Raw genomic sequence first — 26,568 nt, 5'->3', positions numbered from 1 at the left:
TCCCCCCAAACAACCCTGAAAGACTTCCCTTGACCCCCTCCTCCACCCTGGCTGTTCCTGAAATCATCCCCCACCTCCACCTCCCCGCCCTGTCCCTAAAACCTTTTCCCCCAGACCCTGGTCCAGCCCTCCCCCACCCTCGGCCCGTCCCTAAAATCCTTCCCCCAGCCCCCCGGTTCTTCCCTAAAGGCCTCCATTAACCCCCCGTCCGTCCCTAAAACCCTTCCCCCAGGCCCCCCAATCTGTTCTCTAAATAACGCACACACCCTCAACCCCCCCCACGCCCCCACCCCCGGTTTATCAATACACACACACCCACCTCCCCCCACCCCCCCACCCCCCCCCACACCCACTCCCACAAACACACATCCTTGCCCCACCCCCACACACCCCGCTCCATCCCTAAACACCTTCATCCATTCCCACCCGTCCGTCCCTAAACCCCTTCCCCCCGCCCCCCTCCCCTGCCCCCGTCCCTCTGTCCCTGGCACGGCCCAACTGCCCAGCACCACCAGACCACTCTGCCCCAAACACCGTAAGGCAATGGTTCCCACCTGCCAATAGCAAGTCGAGGAACATTTTTTTTTCTTAAATAGAGAGAGTTTTACTTCATACGATGCCGACTACGCCAAATTATGTTTTGCTGACTGACTGGATACACAGCAAAGCTGAACTCTACATCAAATATAATCAAATCTATCAAATCTATCAAATGATGGAATATATCAAACGCAGTTTCTTATATTACAATAAAAGAAAATAGCATGCAATATGATAAAAGGAACCAGTAGCAGTTACTGTGAGCAATATGATAAAAGAGCAACAGAAGCGAAGCATCCAATTGTTATTCCAAAGTGTTAACATGCCTAAGGAAAGGAGACATCACCAATTCCCACCCCAATTCCCTTCGGCTGGGAGCCCCCTTGCAGCTGGTGCCAGGAGTCTCTCGGGAACTGGGAAATTCCCCTGGAGAAGGTGCCAGGAAGGAATTCTCTTGCTGCTTCCCACCGTGCATGGTAGCCATGTGAGGCACAGCGCAAGGGTACTGCTCCCTGCTTTCTGTGGTGAGAAAATTGACACAGCACTTTAGAACTCATACAGAAGCAAAAAACATGGCTTGGGAAAGTGCAGGGCTGCTCCCCTGGAGAGGGTGCCAGGCAGGAATTCTCTTGCTGCTTCTCACTCTGCCCTGGCAGCCATGTGAGGCACAGCACAAATGTGCTGCTCCCTGCTTTCTGTGCTGAGAAAACTGACCTCTTTTCAGTGGCAATAATGCACAGCCCAAAAAACTCACCTTGACAAAGTGCAGCAGTGCTCCCTGGAGAAGGTGCCAGGCAGGAATTCTCTTGCTGCTTCTCACCGTGCCCGGGCAGCCATGTGAGGCACAAAAGAAAATTTCTGCTCCCTGATTTCTGTGGTCAGAAAACAGAACCATCACTTTTGAAATGGTGCAGAACCAAAAAAAAGTCACCTTGTCCAAGTGCAGCACTGCTCCCCTGGAGAAGGTGCCAGGCAGGAATTCTCTTGCTGCTTCTCGCCCTGCCCTGGCAGCCATGTGAGGCACAGCACAAATGTTCTGCTCCCTAATTTCTGTGGTGAGAAAATTAACCCCTCACCTTTTCAATCATATAGAGCCAAAAACCCCTCACCTTGACAAGTGCAGCACGGCTCCCCTGGAGAAGTGACAGGAAGGAATTCTCTTGCTGCTTCTCACCCTGCCCTGGCAGCCATGTGAGGCACAGCACAAAAGTGCTGCTCCCTGCTTTCTAAAGTTAGCAAAATTGACCGTTCACAGTTGTACTCATGTTGAGACAAGACTTTCTTACTCAAAAGCAAAACCCAAGAAGCCACGTAGCCTTGGGAACCCCCTTGTCCTTCCGTGTGGCTGGTGACTTCCCATGGCTCTTCCACAAGGCAGGACAGATAACCACGAATTTGGAAGCCCACGTTAGTTCAAGTACACTGAGTCCTCTGACAGTCACTACTTATGGGCCAGCGGTCCTCTCACCCCTCCACAGATCTGCCTGTTAGTCCTCTAGCAGTCATTCCCCATGGAGGGACCACAAGTCCTCCACACCTACCCACCAGCTCACCAGAAATGAGTCAGTCCACGCCAGAAGTGACACTGCCTGACCTGCAGGAGATCTATTAGACCAGTATCGATGGTTTCAAGACAGAAAAGCCCACCACCATCCACCAGCACAGCAGAAAAACAACCAGAAGAAACATCATACACAAACCAAAGGCACCCATCCAAACCCCACAAAGGCAAAATAGCTGAAAAAGGCACTCTCTGCAAAAAAAACCCACCACACAGATCACAAGATAAGATAAAAATGCCATAACCCCAGGAACACAGGGCCAACAAACACAGATTCTGTCCATAACAGTAACACACTTTGACACTAACTCGCTTGACCTCTGACATACTTGACCTTGTTGCCCCCAAACCACAGCACATCGTAGCCCTAAGGCAACACAAAACGGAGCACAAAGCCCCTGAAGATCTCCGCCAGGGCAAAAGCAAAGCACAGAGCCACACAGGAGGGTGGGGTTGGAAGGGACCCGTGGAGGTCCTCTGGGCCAAGCCCTCTGCTCCAGCACGCTCGCCTCGAGCAGGTTGCTGAGAACTGTGTGCCCTTGGCCTTTGAAGATCCCCAAGGACAGAGACTGCACAACCTCCTTGGGCAACCTCTGCCAGCATTTGATCGCCCCGAGGGGGAAAATTTGCCATTTCTATCTCTCCTTTCACTGTACCGCATTCCAGAACAGCCATGAGATGACAAGCTCAGGCTTGAAAGCCAGTGCTGTGGCTGGCCTGAAATTCTGTCCCCCTTTTTTTCATCCACTAGTAGCTAAAGGAGGACAAAGAAGGATTTCTTTCAAAGGAGAACTTCTCTTTTCCTCTGTCCTTCTTCTCTACCAGTGATCTGGATTCTGAGTGCTGTGCCACTGTCCTAATGGCTGGGATAGGGATACTTCTTGTAGGACAGGGAGGAGGTGACAGTGGAGATGATCAGGCTGGGGAAGCTGAAGGAAAACGCAAGCAACTGGAGTTGCCTGGAGCAAGAATGGCCAGCTTCCGAGCTAGGTCACCTCGTGTCCTCAGCTCCCATGCAGGAGCTGAACCACACACATGGACTGCAAAGCAGTGTGACCCATAGAAAAAAGTTTGCTTGGCTCGGGATCGCCCAGGGGCATTTAACTGCAATTCCGCCCTTGTCAGCAGGAAGGAAACATGCCCTGCAAGCACACACTGAGGCACGACACCTTGCCCGGGGCTAAAGGGTACCTCAGGAGACCTACATGGGACCCCCCAGCACCTGGATTGCTGGCTGGAGGATGGGTAGGTCAAAGGACCCTGATGGGAGCCCTGCAGGCTCTCATACATTGGACCAACGGGCACCTTCCCTTGTCATACAGAGCATCCTCTCGGATGCTCTGGACAGTTTCTGGTAGATCTCTGGAGAAGAGCTTCTCCCCAGGCCTCTCCCATGGGCTTGCTCACCCCCGGAGCCCTTCCCAAGCACAGCCCCAGCAGGTGGATGCAGCCGGCGTTGCAGGGAAGAACAAGCAGCACGCACCACAGTCAGCACTGCGGGAAAGCTGGGACCCCAGACACCCACCCAGGCTCTCCAATCCCAGCCTGGCCCACAAGAGTGCCTTTATCTCCCTTTCCCAGAAGTGCTGAATTCCCCTTCCAGCATTAGCCACTGGACCCACGCTGCTTCTTGCTGCAGTGTACAACAGCCACAAGAGAATTTTCTAGATGTCTCTGATTTCCTGCATTTTTCCTGAACAGGGCGGGTGTGTAACTCTCTGAATCACTTCTATTTGAAGCAAGGCATTGCTTAGGGTCAACAGTGAAACGAGACACGGGCCATCAAAAGCTGACTACTTTTCCCCTTCTTTGCCATGGTCACGGCCTACCCCACAGACTCGCCCCTGGCCGTGTCGGCCACCGGCTGGGTGAAGGTCATGGCTAACCGGGCAGGGGCTCCTGTGTGGCGCTCATCCAGCCCTGATTGCCAAGGGTGAAGCCTTAGCACCCAGGTGGGATAAAGCCTTCCCAAGCAAGGGTGGTGCTCCAGGGGCACCACAATTCCTGCCGAAGCTCACCACACATTTCATTTCCCTGTGGCGCCTGGCAGGACACGAGCGGCTCTTGACTGCTGCTAGTCCCCCCGTCTTTTGGTAAAAATGGAAGTTTTTCCTCCTGCTGGGCCTGCTCCAGTTCCAGCGCCTTGGGGCCTGAGGCCTGGCACGGCCTGTGTGCCAGAGGCCTTCCGACCGCTAGGCCGGCCTCCACCAAGAGGAGTCTGCCTCAGGCCACAACGGTCACCTCTAGGAAAAACGGCTTCTTTTATCGAGCAGGGCCCTGCCCAAACCCCAGGGCAAAGCGCTGGCCGCAGGCGCAGGGAGGTGGCCCTTGCCCCCTGCCCTGTCCTGCGCGGGGCTCCCCGGGGCGAGGCAGGCCCGGCCATACTGGAGAGGGCCCCAGCCCCGCCCCGCAGGCCCCGCCCACTTTCCGTTGGGCTCAGACCGTTGGTCACGGGGAGCCCACGGCCACCACAGGCAGCAGGGCAGAGCCGTGCTGGCACGCAGCGGCGCTGGCAGGAGGCAGCCTCTGGCCCAGCAGCGCTGCCACAGCACCAGCACCCCGCTTCCCAGCCTCGCCGTCGCCGGCTGGGCCCCCTCCTCGCTGCACGGCCAGGGCCCTCCTCTCCCGGGCAGGATGGGCCAGGCCAGCTGCTGCTGCGGCTCCAGGTGGGCTCCCCCCGGGCTCGGGGACACGCGGGCACAGCTGGGCCACGCAGCACTGGCGTTGCTCATGCCCGCCGCTCTCTGCTCTGCAGGGAGGCTCTCAGCGACGCCGAGCCGGTGCTGAGCGCGGACGTGCGGCTGACCCGGGGCCGCAAGAGGAGCGAGAGGCGCCTTCTGCTCCTCCACGAGGAACTGGTGGTCGCCAAGTTGCGGTAAGACCCTCAGAGCCCAGATCCTTGCCCCCAGCCCCGGCCCAGGGACACCCTGGCACCAGCCCCAGGCCCCGGCCCCTCGGTGCTGGAGGCACCAATGTCCGTCCCAAGGGCAGGTGGGGGACAGGGCTCTGCGCGTGGGGACCCAGCCCAAGGAGCCCCCCTCCAGCTCAGTGCCCGCCTCTGCTCTCTGCAGACATGGCACCAGCCTGCGCCCACAGCTCCGCCTGGCGCTGGACCAGCTGTGGGTGCTCAGCAGCGGGAAGGAGGCTGCGGGGCAGGATGGACAGGAGGAGGAGGAAGGCACCGATGAGGACAGCACCTCTGTCATCCTCGCCTGGCCCACCGGCTCCTGCATCGCCACTTTTGGGTGAGTCGTGGTCGGGCAGCAGAGGTTCCCAGCCGTGCCCACGCCATTCCATGAACACAGGCCTCTGCCTTGCGTGCAGAGCTGGGCAGGGAGCAGGCAGCCCGGTGGCAGGGAGGGAGGGATGGGGGATGTTTCCCCATCCTGCATCCCCTGGTCACCTTTTGGTCCCCAGAAGGGAAGGGCAAATGCAGCCGCTCAGGCAGGACAGAGCGACCCAGGGCTTGGACAGCGCCTCTGTCCTGCCCCACAGCACAGGGCTGTGCAGGCACCCACCTTTGCCCAGGGCTGGGGGCAGCAGGGCCTGACGCTCTCTCTCCTCTCTATCTGCAGATCCCAGGCACTGAAGGAGCTGTGGGTGGCCACGCTGCTGGGGTAAGCCGGGGGGATGCTCCAGGAGAAGCTGGATGGACGGGGGAACACAGCCCCCAGCTGGGGAAGGTGCCCCCGTGGCTGGAGCAGCTCTCGGGCACAGCTGCCTGACAAGAGACAAGAGACGGCTTGGGGCTCACCCAGCTCTCTCCCTCTCCCTTCCCGGTGCACAGGACACCAGAAGGACGCACGGGAGCCCGCGTCACCCATCTGACATCCATCAAGCTCCTGGAGAAGGAGCTGAGCCGCCGCCACGCCGTGAGTATCTCTCTGCTCTGGGCCCTGTCCCCAAGCACTGCTCCTGCAGCCGAGCAGCAGAGCCATGGCTGCTCACCTTCTTCCCCTCCTTCTCTCCTGCCCAGTGGAGGACACTGCGCACCAGGAGCCTGGAGAGGCTGATGGAGGCACAGGCAGAGGTGAGAATGGCTGCCTTGCACCTGCCTCTGGCTGCGCCGGGATGCGCAGGGACTGGGGTGAGCTTGTGCGGGAGGGACAGAGGGTCTGATGGTGCCACTCAGGGAGCAGAGAGTTTTGGGAAGCCAGCAGCACGCCAGCACGTTCTGACTGGTGACACTGGGAGGAACCCTGCCACATGGGGAAGAGAGCCCGGGAGGGCAGAGGGTCCCAGCTCTGCCACGCTCAGGCTGCTGGTGGCCCTTTCTGCTGCGGGGCTGCTCTCCAAGCACAGCCCGATTCTTGGTTCTTGCAGGCTCATCCCAAGCAAGGGCCTGCGACGGCCCCATCTGCAAACGCAGGGGGACTTTGCCCCGCACCAGGTGAGTTTGGGAAAGCAAGGCAACCTCCTGCAATGCTGTGCTCACTTGTCCCGAGTGTCGCCATGCAGGTTGGGCAGCCCACGGAAGGATGTCACCTGGACGGACAAGGACAACTGCTGGGCAGTGCCTGCTGGATATGCTTCTGCGGGGACACGGAGCCTCTGCTGCTGCCCGCAGCTTGCAGGAGGGCAGGGCGAAGGCTGGCACAGGCTGACCCCGTGGCACGATGGCTCTCAAGAGCCTCTAAGTCAACACCTCCGAGCCACAGCCGCGGTTCCAGCTGCTGCCTCCCTGCCCATCCTGCCGCACCACACAGCACCGTGCTGCCGGCAGGGCAGCGCAGGGCAGGGCAGGCGCTGGGACCGCTGGCCTGGGGTCTCCATTGGTGGTGTCTTACTCTGTTTTCCTCTGCAGCAGGAGGGAGCAGCAGCGGGAGCAGCACCAGCAGGAGGAGGATGGGGCTGCCCTGGCCCTTTGCCCTGCGGCGCACCCCGGCCGCTGCCCAGGCGCCAGGGCAGGCGGGCTCCAGCTGCAGCAGGGCGCTCTTTGGGCAGCCCCTGGCAGCCCTCTGTGGGGAGGACAACATGCTGCCCCGGCCCATCCAGGTAAGCCAGCCTGGACAGACGGGGTCCCCAGCCATCCCTCTGGCTGCTCTGGAGAGGGCCTGCGTGTCCCCAGCAGCTGCGGGGACAGGGCACTGGGCTCTGCACCCCCAGAACCTGCTTCTGGTCCCAGACCCTTTGTGGCGCTTAGGCAACCACGTCTGGGGCAGAGCTCTGGTCCTTGCCACCGCTTGGTTCTTCAGCCAAGCAAGTGGCCTCCTGCCTCTCCTGCAGGAGCTGCTGGCTGTCCTGCGCCAGCAAGGACCAGCAACGGAGGGGATATTCCGAAGAGCTGCCGGTGGGACAGAACTTCGGCAGCTGCGCGAGGCCCTGGACCGCGGCAAGGACATCGACGTAGGAAGCCAGCCTGCGCTGCTGCTGGCCGTCATCTTGAAGGTGAGCACTTCTGACCTGCAGCTGGAGGAGCTCCTGGCTGGCCTGCAGCGTTCAAAGGCTCACCTGCAGCCCTTGGCATTGCAGGACTTCCTGCGAAGCATCCCCACCAAGCTCCTCGTCGTCGACCTCTACGAGGACTGGATGGCAGCCATGGAGAGGGCCAGCAAGCAGGCCAAGGTGGAGGAGCTGAAAGCGTAAGTGTGGGCAGCAGCCTGCCTGGTGAGCAGGGACCGGGAGAGTTCTGGGACCTGCCTGCAAAGGCACGGGCTCCTCAGAAAGCTGTCTTTTCGGGCAGCTGCAAAGCTGTGCAACATGGCCGCTGGCTCCCACCCGCCTGGGGCCAGCTGCGGGGACGGCTGTGGGCACCCTCTGCTTCATCAGCCTTGTCTTCCTCTTCCCTCAGGGTGGCCAACAAGTTGCCTGCGGCCAACCTCCTCCTCCTGAAGCGGCTGATGGCCCTGCTGCAGCACATCGGCCACAACGCAGCCACCAGCAGAATGAGCTGCAGCAACCTGGCCATCTGCGTCGGGCCCAACCTGCTGAGCCCACCCAACGAGGACCTGCTCCCGCTGCAGGCCATGCTGGCGGTGACCGAGAAGGTACGCCCTACCCAGCAGCCAGTGCTGCCTTCCCGGCCCATCGGAGCTTGGCTGTTGCGAGGTCCCTGGCTGCCTCCTCCCTTGGGCCAGTGCTGGTGGGCTGGGTGCCTGGAAGAGCAACCCCCAGCCGCAGCCGCCTGCGCAGGCGAAGGGTCAGCAGTGGGAAAGGCTGCTTGACACGTCTGCAGGCACCTGGCTTGAGACCAAGGCTTTGATGTCTGCAGGTGAACGTGCTGGTGGAGTTCCTCATTGAAAACTGCGGGGACATCTTTGGGGAGGAGGTGGCCGGCCTCTCCCCTCCATCAGCCGAGGAGGTGCCAGCACCCATGGACAGGGGCACAGGTAGGAGGCGGGACTGAGGCTTGTCACAGACACTGGGGCTTGGGATGCCAGAAACCTCAACGCTGACGAGACAAGTGGTGTAGGGCTCGGCTGGGCTTTGCTTAGGTGTTCTTGACTTCCAAGAAGTCGCGCTGCTGCACGTGCTTTTGCTTTCCAGAGCTGCGGTGCGAAGAGCAAAGTGGCCCTGCAGGCACAGCAGAGACCCAGCGTCCGGCAAAAGCCTTTCTGGATGCAGCCGCCTCTGTGCTGGACATCGACAGCGGAGCTGGGGGAGACACAGGGGCAGGGCCCAAAGCGGCAGAGGTACGGCAGCTCCACAGACGCTGGGGCAACATGTCTCAGGTGGGACAGTAATTTCCCAGGAGGCCAAGCAGCCGCTGGGCCTCCTCCTGGCAGCCGCTCTCTTGTGCCTTTGGGGTTCCTCCTCTCCCCCCAGAGTGGTGCGTGCTAAGGAAAACTGGAAAGGCTGTTTCTGGAATGCACTTCATTAAGTGTGATCTGCTTCATCAAATAAAACATACCTACAAAATACCCACAAAAGGACAGAAAGGAGTAGCTGCCACCTTGAGAGGGCTTTTGCTCAAATCCTACTCCGTCGCAGCTTCATCAAGTCTAGGCTGCGTTGCCTGGACTGTGCAAAATGTGCACGATGCAAACCAGCATCTCCTCTGTAGAGCTCATACAGCAATTTGGCAGTCAGGCCCTCACTACCCCAGGCTGTCACTTGCCACCCGTTACCTCCCAAGTTTCTGGTTTAGGCACCTCCAGATTTGCCTCCAGGCACCCCCGAGGGCACGGCAGAGTCCCTGGCACGCCTGCCACAACTGACCAGCCTGCCCCAGGAAACCAGGTAGGAAGAGCTCCCCTTGCCTGACCTGAGAGCTCGCTGCAGGGGCTTGGGGCTTTCCCCATCTCATCACGCTGTGGGATGGAAAGGTTTGCAGGCTCCCACCAGGAGAAGGAAAAGTCAAGGAAAAGGAAGAGAAAAGAAGCCTGGGCAGAGGAGAGGGACAGCCAAGCACAAATAAAAAGGAGAAGAGAGGAAGCGATTTTGGGGACCCAAACCTGAGAAAATGCAGGAAGCTGCAGCACGTCAGGAAGGCCAGGTGCGTACCACGCGCTGCTGCCCATCTTTCCCAGCCCTGAACACGGCCCTAAGTCAGCCCAGCTGGCTGGCAAGGGCCGGCGAGGGCTGGTGCTGAGCAGGGTTTGGGATGAGTCCCACGGCAGCTCCCCGGGGGCTCCCCGTCGAGCCCTGCTGCGCGGCACAGGGGCACTGTCAGCATCCCTGCGCACGCACAGCTCCCTAGGGACATCACCCCTGGGGAGAAGGCACCGGAGCTGGCCTCGAGTGGAGGCCAGCAAGAGCTGTCCCTTCTGGGCCATGAGGAATTCCTCGGAAACAGCGTCCCCCAAAGAGGGGGGAACCAAATCCTGCCTCTTCCTGCCTCTGGGGGCTTATCAGAGCTTTCTGACTCTGTCGTTGCAGGTGCCGACTGATTTTCACCGGCTGAACAGCTGTGACTCCTGGGCCCCTGCAGCTGCTGTTGACAATAAAAGAATCTTTTCCCTCTCCTGACTGTGTCTGCCATAGGGTCTTGTGGAGTGGGGAGCGCTTGTGCTGGGGTGGACCCTCGGGGAGGAGATTGGGATGGTCCCTTGCCCCAGCACCCTTTCCAGCGGGCATCGGGGCTGAGCTGAGGGGCTTTAGGAGGAAAAGCAAAGCACAGAGCCACACAGGAGGGGGGGTTGGAAGGGACCCGTGGAGGTCCTCTGGGCCAAGCCCTCTGCTCCAGCACGCTCGCCTCGAGCAGGTCGCAGAGAACTGTGTGCCCTTGGCCTTTGAAGATCTCCAAGGACAGAGACTCCACAACCTCCTTGGGCAACCTCTGCCAGCATTTGACCGCCCTGGGGGGAAAAAATTGCCATTTCAGTCTCTCCTTTCACTGTACCACATTCCAGAACAGCCACGACATGACAAGCTCCCTACAGCTCTGGCAAAACCAAACTGGGTGGAAATCAGAAACTGGTACTGCTGTATAAGCAGCACAGCCTTTAAACCCAAACCAAGGGTTTAATTCTAAAGGTCAGCTGTTGGAGCACCATGAGGCTCTGGTGGGACAGCTCTGGAAAGAGTTAAGCCTACGCATCTTCAAAAGTTCTGCTCACCTTGGAAGAGGCCACATATGCAGGGCTAGCGCTGCCCGTACCCTGGAAGGTTAATTTAACCCTAATTTCTAAATAGCACTGCAGATACCATTTGAAGGGCACAGCACTGTCTGCCTCTGTCTCACTAGGAGCAAACACTGACCCGCTGGCTAATTATTCAGCTGCTTTGGGGGGGCGGGGGTGGTGGTGGTGGTGGTAATTTGCAGTAGATTTAAAAACCACCCTCTTGCCAATTCAAGTCTGCTCCGACTTCAGTGAGAGCAGCTGGGGAGAACTGCAGTCAATGCTGACATGCTCTTCAAAGCCTTCACTGCCCCCAGCCTGCACGGTTTGCTCAGAGAGCAACAGAATTGCCCGTCAGCCAGAACAAGGAACAGAATCACTAAAGCAGCATCCCCTCATCGGCACTGTTTTTAAGTTTATCTCCTCCGTGTTTTGCTGTCTCTCCATATGGCTGTTTTGTTATTAAAGGCAGTGTCGCCAAAGGCTTGAGGTAATAAACAATTAAATTAGTAAATGAAAAAAATTGTGTGCTAGAGGGGAGAAGCCAGTATGGGAATGGGAACTGCGTGTTCTGCCCTTGCTTACACCACACCTGACCAAGAGCCTTTATACATTGCCTGAAAAATCAGTTATCTGCAGTGAATCCCAGTGACAAGACAAATAGTTACAGCTTTTTTTCTTTTTTTAAAAAACAAACAAAACTTGGTCTCTTCTGCAAGGTCAGCTCCAGTTGAATGTGACAGCAGCGCATCCCTGGGAACGCCAAAGGGGATCTGCACTGAGCCACCAGGCACCCTCCTGAAGACGACGCAGCTGGCTGTACGACCGCTGCTGGAAACCAGGCAGCAGCGAGCTTCACCTGGAGCACAGGGCTCTGGATCAGGGAGGTCAGGGACCAGGCTGAAGGAGACAGGACCCCGCATTACGACTGTCATGAGAAGAGGAAATCCCAAGGAAGGTCTTCTGCCTCCTCCCTCGTTACAAGGCGCTGGGAAACCATTTGCGCCCTGTGGCAGCACATAACAGACCCAGCACGGGGGTTATGCAGGCAGAAAAACCTGCCACTGATTAAGAAAACTTACACCCTAGGCCTGTCTCTTCTTTCCTGATCACAGAGACGTGACATGCAGCTGCCTTCTGTGGTGCCAAGAGATGTCAGCCTTAGCAGCCACATAAAACATCTCCGAGAAGACAGCATGACAAAGAACAAGTAGGAAATGACCTAAGAATGATGCTTTTTCCTTTCTGCAGGGAGAGCAAACACTTCCATCAGTCCATAACAAGCCTTTGGCACTTGTCAATACGGCAAAAATCAGGCACTTAGGGAGGCAGGAAAAGAAGATGACAATGGAGCAAGGAGGAGAAACAGCCACTTTTGTCAGCAGGTTACATCAGCCCCCAGCTAAGCTGCAACAGCTCCTTCATGTTGACTCATTCCTCCAGTCTTTTTTTACCCAAGACAGACACAAATCCTCCCCTTGCTGGATCCAGAGGATTCCCTAACACGCTGGGCTGCCTGGCAGCTGGGAAAGCAATCTGACAGGGAAAAGCACACCCGACAGACACAGGATTTGACAGTGTGAGCACAGGACGACACACTGGTCCCAAGGGTCGCAGATCTGCAGACACCCTGGCAAGCAGGGATAAGCCAACCGAGGACGCAGGTATGCAGTCCCTACACCCCTCTTCCAACCCAAAAAGCCCCGTCTCAACACACAGATTTGGCGGGTTTTTACTTATTTTCTTCTGGTGGCAGAGATACTCCCTCCCTGCTGCTCCCTGCAACTGAGAATAGAACAGACACAACTCACCCAGCAGAGAGGAGAGGGGTACAGGGAAGCTGGTGCCTGAGGGGGACTGCAAGGAATTCCTGAAGTCACTATCCCAAAGTGAAGTTCACCACAAATCATGCTGGCTTGCTCAGGTAATGATCTTGTCTCCCACAAAGCCAGCAGCAAGCTTGCCTTAACAGGAAGAGCAATTATCACTCGAGGGTTAAGAGTACCACCGGGGTGGCAGCACGGCCACCTGCATTACAGCATTTTCCTTTTCTGTTTCAAACAAGACACCAGCCTTTCGTTTGCCCTGTTGCCGCCCCTTAAATTAACCTCATTCAGTTTGTCAAGCTGTCCGTCAGTCTGCATAACATTCCCGATGCAACGCTCCTGTGAAAATTTCAGTCGATAACTCGCCCTTTCAATTGGAGACCATGATCTCTGAGCCTCACAGCCACCGTTTGCAGATTGGCCAACAAATGGGAGACAGGGAAATGACGGCTCACCACCCTGCAGCAACCTCCAAGCAGGAACCAGAGCAGCGGCTTTGGCGCTTTAGAGGACACAAGGCTTGGGTTCAGGGACACGGGGGAATGAAGGATGCCCGTGTCACCCATCAGCTGGGCTAAGGCACAGCCCAGCCTGCTCCGCTCTCAGGTGGACACGTGCGCGTCACCCTGACACCCGACTGCATCTCAGGCTTTATCTCCACAATTATTCAGTCCCCTCTGCTTCCCGTCAAGGAGCTGCCAGGCAGCGTAAGGCAGCCAAGGGCAAAACTTCAACTGGGGCAGCAAAAGAGCGGCAGAGCAGGCAGCTGCTGAGGGCCAGGGCGCAGCTCGGGCACATCTCGCCCACGCCCGCGCTGCTCCCATCAGGCAGCCTCAGCAGCACCGTGCCCGGAGTCTGTCTGAAGAGCCTTTGGTGAAGCGGCTGATGGAGCAGGTTCCCAGGACCTGCCTCCTGGCACGTCTCCATGAGAGCAGCAGCTGCCCTGAAAAGCAGAGATGCTCACCATGGGGGAACTCAGCCCCGTGGAGTCAGCAGGGGGGATCATCACACACACAGAGTCACAGAGCGGCTGGGGCTGGCGAGACCTCTGGAGACCATCTGGTCCAAGCCACTGCTCAAGCAGAGCCCGTCTTTATTGCAGGGAAAGAAACCGTCCCTGAGCCGCCTCGTGTTACTGCTCTAGTGACTGATCAGCCCCAGGACTGGCAGAGATGGCGGTGAAGCACGACAGGCTTTATTGCCCAGTCCCATGGGTTAGGGCCCTGAGGCAACGGAGGGGCAGATGTACCCTGCAAGCCCCCCGGCTACACCGCGAGCTGCCCGGGGAGGAGGGAGGCATTGCACCGGGACAGCAGGACCCGAACAGCTCTGCGGGTCACTGCCTGCGACAGGCATGCAAACCCATCATTTCAACACCAGTACCAGCCATCCCTGGTGGCTTGCTCTCGCCACAGATGGAAAGCGGGTTTTCATGGTGGATTCAAAGAAAGCTGCCCTGGGAATCCCTCCCCCACTTGGAGGTTACTGTTGTCCCCCAAACAGCTGGAAAAGCAGCAAGGAGGAAATTCGCCCCCCTCCCCCTTGGCCCAGGAGGCTGAGCCTGGCCTCTCGCACGCTGCCTGATGCTTTACCCGCAGACCCAACCAAGCCCACAGAGCCAGGCCTGGGTGAACCAGCTCCACAAATCCAGCCCACCTAGCGTGGAGCAGAACAAACCTCCTCCCAACCCTGTTTTTAAGCCCCTCACAGATCCCACCTCCAGTGAGCAGCACAGCCCACCCAGCGTCCGCACAGGAGCCCTCCCTGGCTGCACCAGCCCTGCCCCCCCCTGCCAGGGCAGCGACCCAACCGCCTCCTGCCACGCAGCTTGTCAGCTGCAGCCTCCATCAGTTCAACGGCCTTTCCCTGCGGCTGGCCCCCGGAGATGCCCTGCAACGCGACGGAGCCCACACGCTCTGTAGCTACACAACCCTTACCGTTATCTTTTTGTGCAACACCACAGCTGGTTGGGCGCCCAGCAGGTGTGAAACTCACCTCACCACAGGCAGGCTGAGGACAAACTTCACACCCCAGACTCTGTCACAAACAGCAGTCTGACACAAAGCAAACGCAGACCTAATGGGGAAAGCGTCGGGAAATCCATGCCCTTCCAGGAGCAAAGGGCCACAGGGGCCTCTTGATCTCAGAGCTCCAAAGACACGACTCTCCGTTAAATACCACCCAGAAAACAGAGGGAAAACTTGTAAAGATGATCCAGACTCATTTCTGCACAAACATCTATGCAAGCTGTCTATTTTACTGAGGGGTGCCCCAGCTAAAACTGCCCCCAGAGCCAGGCTCCTCTCGCTGCGTTGGGACGGAATATCTTGCTTTCTCTCCGAGACAGCAATATGGGAACGTTGCATGTAAAAATCAGGCCACAGGCTGCTACAGACCAGTCAATTTTCATTGGGAAATAGCCCCACAGATACTTACCATCTCTACACAGAAGGAAGCAGGGATGACAGCCTGATTGGAGAGGTGGAGAGTTTTGGACGCATCTTGTAGAACTTCAATACTGCTGGAATTTATCTCACTCAGATGCACGTAGACAACCCGTTCTTCTCCAATGCTCACTAAACAGATATTCTGCTCCAGGAAGCAGGTAGGAAAGAAAAAAGAAAAGCAGGGGAAGTTAAAAAATATGAGACAGCTCTAAGTGTCCTCCTCGACTGGGCGATAAGTACGGCTGTTGGAAGTTTTCAGTGTTGCAAGGCTGACACAGAAGGCCTGGGGCAAGTGCAGGCTCGGGAGTGACCCCATCTGAAAGCCACAAGCTCCCGTTCTCAGGGGACAGAGAAACCCTGGGTCCCACGCTCTCCTTTCCAGACCTCCTCCACAGTTAGCTCTCCTTTCTCTGCCTTGTGCCTGCTCCCGCTCCTTCTGCCGCTCAGCCTTGCCCCAAACCTCCCTGACCGCTGCTGCTGCACAGCGACACTTGGACAGTTACTTCTCTGACATTCCCAAAAATGCACCTCTGAAAACCAGCACAAGCCAGAAGCGAAGCAGGCTCTTCAGAGCAGAGATCGTGCAAGTTATGGCCTCTGATGTGTGCTTATGTGTATTCCTGGTATGGCATGAATAACAGGCATTAATTATTCATTACATCATTCAAGTGGTGTTTTTTCTCTTGACAGTCAGAACCAAAAGCTTTCTCCTTGCAGAACTGGCACAGACTACTGGAGGAGGAACACAGATCCCTTTGCTAAACCACCTTCCCACATCATTAAAAACAACGAGAATTTGTCCACTCTTGCGGTGGATTTCACTGGTTCCAAACACCTCAACACTTCAACAGGATCTGAATGCATAGAACTCCCAACACTGACCAGACGCCGTATGATTCACTGGAGGGCACAGAGTACGATTTAACCGAAAAAGAAACCAGCTTCCACGATGTAAAACCTTTAATGATGTCTGGCTCAAGGAAGTGGTATTGACCGCTGTCAGAATCACCAGCCCAACTCAGCCAGAAGCAGCAGCATCCAGAAATGCTCATCCCTTGGCAGGGCACTGCTGCGTGCAACTAAGAGCCAAAAACCTCACCTACCAAGGCTGGGGCCTCCAAAATAAGGAACTGAAGCCATGCACGATGATGCATGTCTGGGCGATGCTGCCCAAAGCTCCCAGGAAGGAGGAGCTGCAGGGAAGAGCTGCGCCTCGCCAGCCAGCTCAGCTTCCCGGTGACAGTGGGACAGCAGCAGCAAAGGCAGGGCAGAGCCCTTTGGGGATGAGCGGAACAACATCTGGAGGATGCCCAGGAGAGCTGCCTTCTGTCAGCCTGTGTACTAACACCACGCATCCTCACCACCAAGGAGAGGGCTTCAGAAACGCTACCCCTTCATCTACAGGGTTCTAAAAGGGACAAGGAAAATGCCATGCAACAGCGTTACAGGCAACATGGCACAGGGAAAGGCAGCAACAAGCGATGGCAGCTCTGCCACCAGTAACGCCAGCGCTGGGATTTACCAGCTCCTTCATGCAGATGACACACGCCAGACTGGAGCTGGCACGCGTTCACCTGCAAACAAAATACCCGACAACGGAGCTGTGGAGGGACTCTGCACAGCCTGGATGAAAGATCTGTACCACGTTCTGCCTGAAACGGTGGTAAAGACCAGGCATCGACACTGGGCACCCCAGCCTAAGGCAAGAACGAGCTTTGAAGTTCTACTGGAACACACTGCAGCGATTCCCAAGGTCAGACTTGCAGCCGTACGGGTAGGATCTGCCACCAGCGCAGGACACGTAACAAGACAGCCAGCTCTTCTGCCAGCCCAGAAAGCTTTGGGTGCGTCAGCTACCAGGGAACTACTGGAACTGCACTGCAACCAGAAGACAGACCTATAGAAAATGCAACGCATCTAGTCCTTTCTTTAGGCACAGCTACGCTTCTCCAGCTGAAATGCTCGCCCTTTGGGCAAAACATTGACACGTTCACGTCCAAACAGAAAAGATTAAGGTAAGGTCAACTTTCAATTTATAAATTGTTAGCCCAAGCGTAAAAGCTTTTCAAGGTACCTGTAGTTCAAAATCCAGCTGACATTTAAACAACTGGTTATTCCAGTGGGGAGAAACCCTCCTCTTTCGGGGAAGCATGCCTTCTGTTTGCAAGCAACTGTTTTGTCAAACTTGAGACTTCCCTGCAAAGCCTGCATTGCCTGGCCTTGCTGTTGACTGGTTTACATGCACATCCCCAGCAGCCAGGGTTGAGATGACCAGTGGCATCCAAGGGATTTGGCATCATCGTTTCAATTTGGTTTATAAAAAGTTTATATCCCTGCAATTGTTTTCAAAATGTCAGCCTTCCTTTCTGTTACAGAAAGCTTCACGTTCTCGGGAATCCTCTGATATCCCCTTCCGTGCTCAGAGAGAGGACAAGACATTTTAAAACAGCTGCTTCAAAAGTTAGTATCCTTTTAAATTAAAGTTTAATTAACTAAATTTGTTCTCGATTTCAGCCAGTGGAAGCCAGGACACCAGATACAACGTTCTCTTGCCTACACTTTGTTGTTGCTGCTGTATATGCCTGAACGCAAATGTCCTGTAGGAGCCTTTAGTCCAGGAATGCTTTGCCTCACCCCTTTTCAAGCTTGGTAGGGAAAAAAAAAGAAAAGAAAAAAAAGCTTGTGCTCCAGATGCAAGCAGTGTGGAGTCTCATGCGTCTTTGGCTGGGGCTTTTGGCAAAGAGATATGATGGATATTTCTCAGGCGGGATGGACCTGACTTTCAGGAAAGCTTAAATCCAGCTTTACAGAAATCATCATTTCAGCACGGTCTCTTACACCGCTCTTGCTTTAGTGGTATTCAGCGATGTCCCCGTGCGCTCCCGAACAAGAGTTCTAATGAAGCAGCGGTTGCTGCTCATCTCGTAACGCAGGAGAGCGAGAGACCCAGGAATTGCTCTGGGTTTCAGACTGGGCTTGTTATCCCGCCTCACACGTCCGTAATTAAACACCATCTCAGACACTTAGATTTCCACCTAAGAGGACACCACCCTTCTCTAGGCATTAGCTGCTACTTATGCCATGAATCCCTTCTTTCCGTGTCCGCACCAGCCACGTATTGTCACGTTCTCCTTTTCCCTGGCAGAACCCCTGTACACTTTATGCCCCACCAAGATGAGTCACACAAAGGCACGCGTCTCGCCTAGCACTCACCAGCGGGTATCTTTCATTCCCAAACACTGAGACACTAGCCACAGTGTCCTGCCTTCCTATCGCCTGGGCTTCCAGCGTCAACGGGATCTCTACCGAGCTGTGAGGCTGGATAATCCCACACGGCACAGGGCTGGAGTACCACACAGCAGCATCCTCCTTGTGCTCCTATAAGGGACAGAATCAAAGACAACTTCAGAGTGACCTCTGAGGAAACTCCAAGCTTCTTAACATCCACCACAACGGCAATTCACCCACATTTTTAAAAATCCCTAGGAGAAAGCAGAAAGGCACAACACAAGGAGCAAGATTTGTATGGGCCTAATTAGCATCCTCACAGGGTCCAAAAGCTGCTGCACTCGCAAACGCCCACTCCGGTGCTGGCGGCCTCCTTGCAGCAGCTTTTCACAACCCTCCAAGTTCTCCTGCATGAAAGCACCCCAAAGACTAGAACAAAACTGCTTTCTGAAGAGTTCAAACCGCTCCTGAAGTTCATATTCAGGTAGCTTCCCGTTCTCTCCAAAACTTTAGGTTTGAATATAAAACAGCAAGGTCTTATCCAAACCCCGTTTTTTTCCTAACAAACCCCTCGATAACGACGTTTGAGGGCAGGAGGCGAACACGACGCCAAGCCTGAGGAAGGACTCCATAGCAGCCTGGAAGATCGCTGTCGTTCACAAGGGTCAGCATCCACTCGCAAGGGAACTTCAGAAAGCACCGTCCAAATGTCAGAACAGGGCTGAGCACGGGCAGTGGAGGAACGACACATCCGGGTGAAGAGATGACCAAAGGGAATTAGAGACACTGAGAGAATGTAGAAGTTGTTTACTCCCCAAACAGCATGAAACAGACACAACGCATTTGTCTCTGCCAGATAGACATTTCCTACCTCTACGGCAATCGATCACCTCTAACTTCTTCTTACTCAACAGCCTCTTGTAAAGGAGGGGCAGCCCCAGACTCCCGTGGCAGAGGCTGCCCAGTGCCCTGCCCCAGTGCTCTCTCATCAAGCTTTGCCCCTCCCTTGCCCCAGGAGGCCGGCAAGGACCCTCCCACAGTCCCAGCAAGGCACGAGCTCTGCGGGAGCCTTCCCACTGAGGACCAGCGCTCCCCAAAGCTCAAGGAAAACAAGACTCCCGCATCTCAGTAAAAGCAACTCCCTCCTCTCCCGTACCGCTCTCGCCCTGCCTGAAACCTCAGCCGCTTGCCCCCGCGATGGAGGGCACCAGCACCGCCTGCCTCTCGCAGTGGGTGACCAGCCTCTCCCAGCTCCTGCAGCTGCCTGGGTCCTCCACACACCAGCCCACACACTGACTCTTCCCATTCCCACTCGTTTTACAAAATTGCAGCCCAGGCACCCAGTGGGTGACTCTGCCGGGGAGAGGGAACAGCACCAGCGAACTGCGTCCCTCTCGTCATTAAACTGGCACCCGCTGCGGTGCAACGGCATTGAACGTGGCTGCAGCTTTTGGCTTAAGTCTGGGAACGTTCATGCTCAAGAGAACCAGAGAAACCTGAGCTCACCTGCCACACCAAGGACTAGTTTCCCCTCACCACTCCTGCCGTAAGCCCCTTTCCCATTTGCACACGCCTTCATTAACTGAGCCAGACCCCAGCTTTCAGCAGGCTGCTTGCCGCCTTCCAAACAAATGCTGCATTTTGGGCCAACCCAGCACAAGCCCACCGCTTGCAGGGAGAAGCAGGGGCAGTCCTTTGGAGATTCATTACTCCTCAAGTCCCAGACAACAGGCCAATAGTGAATATAATCACTGCTCCCTTAAAAATAAAATAAACCAAAAAAAAAAAAGACAGAGGCATGGCCCTGAGCACTGAGCACAGGTGCCTCTCAACATGGGCTGCTTTCAAAGCACGGCTGTGCTCACAGCGAGCTGGGCAGAACTAGCTCGTTAAGCAACATTTCTCATTTGGAGCTGAAGCCAGGACACCCCACGCCAGGCAGCGTGCTGGGCATGGGTACGCGGGGAAAGGTGGCCAGCTGCAAGGAAAGCGCCGGTACCTGGCTGTGAGAGGCACGCCAACACCTCCTGGCCAACACCATCCACGCCCACCACCAGCGCCAGCTCGTATCGCCTCACCGTGCTGGAACACAGGGTGACCTGGTAGAGGAGAAGAGCGTCAAATACTTAATCACTGCCAGAAGCCGTCAGCCACGCATGGTGTCCTCTGGCTCTCACCCACGGTCAGGAAAGGGAGCGATATTTTGCCTTAGTTCTCCTGCTGGTCCACGTGTAGACCACTGTCTTTCCGAGTAACAAAACTCTTCTGGCGATATCCGATTTATTAAGTACGCCTTGCATACCAGGGCATATGTAAGCTAAATTAAAGCACAATTCATGTTCTACTTGCCACTGGGACCAATTTTTACTCTCGACTACAACAGCATAAATCCAGAGGAAATCTGTTGACTTTCACAGAATGAGGCCAGCTTTACAGTGGGAAGCCGAGGGCAAAACGTGGCCCAGCAGCAGCTGTGCAGCTCATGGCTGCTGGAGCTTTTCCAGTCCTCGTTGCAGTGGATGCAACCATTCTGCTCCACACGAGAGGAAAGATAAGACCGGGAAGAATAGCAAACTGCTTTATGCAATGACATCTTTCTTTTAACAGTCACCTTCTGTCCCCATCCTTCCTCGGCCCACTTTAAATCAAATTGCTCTAAGCAGCTCAGACACACACGCATGGCTTCTGTGCTTGACCGTAGGGTACATGATCCTTGGCTTACAACTTTGGAAACAAAACGGTGCTCCGCCCCAGAGTACCCCAGCTCACAAAAACCTAACACGAACACCGATCTCTTACTTGCGTTATGCCCAAAGCCAGCAGCACTACAGCCCTCCTGCGCACCAGTGAAGCTTCAGCTCCACCTGCTGAAGCACGTATGGCCGGGCTCGTGCCATACCTGGATACCCAGGGCTCCTTGGGAGCGGATGGTCCCCTTGCAGGGCATTATGGTGAATTCAGTTGGCTTGATGTGATGTTGGGCTCCCTTTCTCCAGGACGGGCAAGTGTTGTCTGATATCTGAGCAAAACTGGTGACGCTGCGCTGTCCTGAGCCTTCGCCAGGGATGCGAAGGTTGAAAGTCATGGGAACCAAGGAGGTGTTAGTGAGGCGACACGGCAGGGTGCGAGGAAAGCCTGGGAAGGTGAGACAAATATCAGTTAAGTCCCCGGCTATCCCGTGATTCCTGGTGTGACTCTCCTGTTAGGATAGACCGGTGCTTGTTGTTTATCTCTTTTCAGTGTGAATGAGAGGTAATGGAGAAGCTCAGGGAGGAGTGAGTTGTGACTGAAGTTGCTTTTTCCATGGATGGCACAGCTTGCTTCCTTGGCAATGGGCAGTGCCGTTGGTGCTGAAGAGCTGTCTCTACCTGTGAGGAGCTCTCTCACCTGCCCCCAAACCAGCCCCAACTCTTTCTCACTGATCAGTGTGCACCCAGACAGAGCATTTATTCTGAAAATTCAGTCTGTAAAATCCCCCATTAACTCCACGAACATTCCCCCAGTTTTCAATATATGAAAGTAGGGCATTGTCATGTAAGGAAAAGAAAGGATGAGACCGGGCACTACAACATGATGCGTTGCACTCTAATGCAGTTTCTCTAGGCAGGACCCTTAAGGCATCTCCTGTTTCTGGGCAACCAGACTGAGCACATGACAACTCGGCCCACCTCACTGCAGGCAAACCTGATGCTTCCTTAGAAATGAGCAGGAACTGTGTCTCACCTTACCTAACAAACGGGGACATCACATCCACACTGCCTTTGATTACTGCCCACAAAGCCTGACATCACTTCAGCTCTGACACTTGCTTTCCACAACGGAAAACCAGTGGTACAACCACACTGGGTGAGGGGGTGGCTGTTCTGCAGAGGCAGGACACCAGCCCGCAGCTTGGTCTGGAGCGGACACCAGCTCTGCCAGAAGACACCTCCCATGCCCTGCTTACCAAGTGCTATTTGAATAAAGACAGGGAGGAAAACCACCCGCAGACACAGCAGATAGTTCCTCTGTGCCCAGCAGCAGTGACCATTGCCCACCGCCAGCAATTACTCCGGCAGGGAGGCGGGGGTGGGGCACAGAAAGGACATGCACCGACTGACCCACTGCACAGCCCCAAATGGGACCGAAGTCACCAGATGCAGACAACAGCCAGCAGCACAGTGACAAGAAGCAAAAATACAATAGCTGCCTTCAGCTGAAAAGGCCTTGTTAATGAAATCAGATTAAAGTAGGATGAACCTCCTATTACACAACCGCATTTCTGCCGGTGCGTTTCTTGTGGGTCTATTTATTCAAAAGGAAGCAGAGAAGTGGCCAAGTGGTGATGCAGGGAGAGGGGGAAGTGGCTCAGGGAAAGTACTGAGATTTCCTAGAAAGTCCACGAACCGCATGAAACCACAGGGGCATCCTGGGCACAGAATGATCATGGCCCTTCAATCAAACCCCAATTGATTTCACATGTAAACTTTAGACCATCTCAGTACAAAGCCTTTTCTCTGAGACTCGAGATGGAGAATCAGAATCTGCATTTCAGTGGAGATGCTCTGGGTGCTCAGCCACCGGCTCCGTCAGTGGAGCAGTGCTTCGGCTGGGGAAGGAGAAGGAGCCCACATCTCTGGAGACATCACTGCCCAAACCAATGCCGAGCTACTGCCTGGGCTTATTACCGGGCAGGTGATAACGAGGAGCCCTCACAGCACAAATTAACAGCTCACACTAAAGGTCAAGTGGGTAAGTGGTGTCCTCGCCTTGCAACAGGAACGTTCACCCTGAGCAGCCACAGGCTAGCGTGTGGCTCCAGCTCCCTTCTCCTGCAGCCCCATCCCCTGGGCCCTTCTGGGACAAGGGCTTTCACCATCATTCTGCCGCCAAGGATTGGGAGGTTGGGGCTGAGCAGGCTCTGAGGGCACCAGGAAAATACTGACTTTCTATTCCTTTGGTCCTGTTTGATCTCACGGCAGCAAAATACCACCTGAGCAAGCGGCAGCCCTGGTTCTAACACCCTGAAGGCTGCTGTGGAGGAACACAAGTGACAGACGCTCCCAAAGCGCTTCATTTCAGTAAGGCACAGACCTCCCCACCAGCGGTCCAAGCCCAGGGCACACTCACCAAAGGAGACGTCGCCGAATGGAGGGAAGGTACATGGAAAGGGAAAGTCGGTCCGATGACACAGCCCCTGTAAGGACAAAGGCAGAGGAGGAACTGGCTTGGTTAAAAAGAACTGCAAAGCGTTCGGCTTTCGTTACCACCGGGACGGATAGAAGCTGGTCTCAGCAGCACGGTGGGTTTCAAATCAACCCGTCACCCCTGCGCTCGGCACAGCATCCCTGTGCACAGGAGGCAGCCAAAGCAACGTGGTCAGCAGGTGGCAGCTGCTGAGGTGGCTCAGGGCACCAGGGCAGGCAGGGTACACCCCCAGGTTGCTGCTGGCCCAGTGAAGGACCCTGAACAAGTGATGGCTCTGTGCCTCAGTTTCCCCATCTGTCATGTGACGGGCAGAGCTGTCCATGCAGAAGCAGGTTCATTGTAACTAGCCCTCTCAGCCACAGGTTCCCTGCTTTGGTATCTCTTTGCTGGAACTGGCCTTTCCATGGCCTATATGGACATCTTCCTCAGACCTTATTCCACACTACCATTATGCGTGCAGGATTTTGAGGCACGAATCCACAGGAGCCCCAGACATCTACTGAGAAACGCAGCACAAGTTCTACACAGTGGATGGTGGAATCTTGGAGGAAAGTATCAGCTTGTTACCAGTGCACCGGCTGACACATCCAAGAGCAAGACTGTTTGCACCACCGAACATGAGTGTCCTGAAGCCACCACACCAGCCCGCCCATCCCTAAATTCAGAGAGGTTCCAAACTCCAAAACTCACCAACATCCACTGAAATCAGCACTTGAAGCTGCACAACATTCATTAATTTCATGGTTGATGCCAATCAATGCCAGCTCTGCCTCTTGGTGAAAAAAACAAATACAGATCAAGGAGCACAGTGACCCGTGCCTCCTAGTTTTATTCACAGGACTGCCACCGGGTCTCTCGTACACATGAACAGACCCCAGCCTCCCGCAGGAGGGACCTGCCCTCACCCGTCGTGTCCCAGTTCCAGCATCCCTTTCTAAAGAGCAAAAGAACAAGCGTTCAGGACCTCGTCAGGTCTGTTTCCAAGCAAAGAGTGATCACCTATGGTTTGGGCATCTTCTGACTGCACAATCAAAAAGCACTCAAAATCTGACTTTCAGGAGTTTCAATCCCATGCTAATTCTCGATTCCTGGAGCTGAATCCGTTCCTGAGAACAAGTTAGGTAGCAAATCCCTTCTGGCAATGAGGTTCCCTCTCCAAGGACCTCACGTAATCAGACTTAACCTGCCAAGCCCCAGCATCCTACTCTGGATGGAGCAAAGGGAGCAGACATGCTTTCCGTAATAGCACTTGCCAAAAGACAATAGAAAACTGCCTCCAAACCAGCCACAACTGGGTCTCACACTGGGAAACTGCCAAGGGTGAGCCTTGCAGCGAGGGGGGAAATAACTGCCGCTTCTGCTGAGCACACAGGAGCTGTGCCCAAGGAAGTCAGACCTGAAGGACTGCCCAGAGGGCTCGGCCAAGCAGCCAGCCCAGAGCCCTGTGCGCTACAGCCGGTAACAGCGCAGCTTGCAAGAGAACAGGGGAAGAGGGCAGTCTTTATGGCAACAGCCACATCTTCCAATAGTGCTTCTGAAGGGAGATCGGGGTCCTCGCAGAGCAGGAAGGAGCACAAGGTAGGAGAGGAACCACCTGCACTCCCACCGCTGTTCCTTCCTCTGCAGCCCCATGTCCCACCAGCCAGCTCATCTCCACTCAAAAGAACTGGGAGTTTTTCCCTCCCTGGAGAACTAAATCCAGTGCACAACCCCCCCTGAAGAGGGAGGCTCGGCTTGCCCCGGTGGGTGGGCATCTCAAAAGCATTTGAAACAAACAGCTTGAGTTGTGGGGCTGGAGAATGAGAGATAAGGGCTGGACAGGGGTCCTTGGAACAGAGGCAAGACAGAAAGCAAGGAGGCAGATGCCATCTCGAGGAGAGGAGTCTGCAGTGGGAATTACTGTGGAGGCACCCCCCAGGCTCCTGTAACCCTCCTCACCTGACGGTCAAGGTCACGGGCTCAGGGGACCCATCCGCACTGAACCGGAATCCTTCTGTGAACTGCCCCAGGGCGGTGGAACTGAAGGAGATCTGGATGACTTGGAGGACATCTGGTAAAACGATGCCCTCCTGGGGGAGAAAGGAGAAGCAGGAGCCCAGAGCGGTCGCCGGAAGGACCAACTTGGAGGGGGCATCAATGACTCCTTTGTTAAACAGGATCACCTGCAGCAGCAAGAAAGCAAAATGGAAATACATGAGGAATCTTCTTTCCTTACAGAAGGCTGATTTGTTTTCTAATTAAACTTCTACAAAAGGCAGAAGAAGCTGTGTGCTGCTGCTTGGCTGAAGCCAAAGAAAACACAACAGGACAGTTTCTGCCTTTGGGTTTTTGCATGCAAAAAACCCCAGTGATAACTTCACATAAACAGAGTCACTCTGGGTTTATTCCACTGACACAGAGCAGTCCGCTTGGACTTGCAGGGCTGAGGATGTGCTCAGCATCACCAAGGCGATGCAGACCTGCCCCAAAGAGCAGCAAAGGGCGGTCGCAGCATTACAGCGAATCGTCACCTAACTGCTCCCGCTCCAGATGAGCCCAGTCCTGCCAAGGGCAAAACACATTCAGCTCCCGTTACAGCCAGCAAGTTTACTGGATGTAGAAAATACCTCGGGACAGCCCCATAACCAGCTTCAGCAGCACTCCCCGACTCTGCTAGGGTACGTCAGTGAGGCGCATTTTGTTCTTTTCTTTGATCTGAGAGTCTCTTTGTCTTTGCTCAACCAGACATGTCAAGAAAGGATGAGAGTGAGGGGCATAGCAGCTCCACCTGCTCTAAAGAATCTCTTTCATAAATATTCACAGCCATCATCTACTAATTTACCATTATTTACTGCTCCAACAAGCTACACAATCCTGCAGCATTTGCTGAGATTCAGCAAGAAATGCCCACACCTGCCTGTGAGTATCAGCACACTGGTGGTCACCAAACCTACCCAAAGCAAAGCTCTACAGTTTCCGAAGGCTGCAGGTGAAATCCGGCCATTTCTGTGGACTTATCTACCTGCTTGGCAGTTATTTTCCCTAAGTTTTGTCCTCGCAAAACCTGTCAGAAAAACTGAGACAGAAGCAGAGGTACAGCCCTTATTTTTTTAATTTTGCAGCTGCTGTTGAAAACATTCCTGTATTCAAATTCTGCACTGGTAACTTGGAAACTACTCATATGTTTTACACCTTAATTACAAATTGCACTTAGGGATCCTACACTGAAGTTTACCTCCAGTCTGGCTACTTAATACAGCACTTGGAGTATCATCTACTTATTCACATTTTCTCCAGTA

The 26,568-nt window shown here is 55.2% G+C and overlaps 1 pseudogene; it reads right to left on the bottom strand.

Moving 5' to 3' along the window:
* Window positions 1-13,693: 13,693 nt before the first annotated feature.
* Window positions 13,694-26,568, bottom strand: part of LOC129785683 (hydrocephalus-inducing protein homolog) — a 67,210-nt pseudogene continuing 54,335 nt past the window's right edge.

Source organism: Falco peregrinus, chromosome 14 (genome assembly GCF_023634155.1).
Source record: "Falco peregrinus isolate bFalPer1 chromosome 14, bFalPer1.pri, whole genome shotgun sequence".
Taxonomy (NCBI): Eukaryota; Metazoa; Chordata; class Aves; order Falconiformes; family Falconidae; genus Falco; species Falco peregrinus.
Note: the sequence above shows the minus strand (reverse complement) of the source record. Positions and strands in the feature narration are given on the sequence as shown.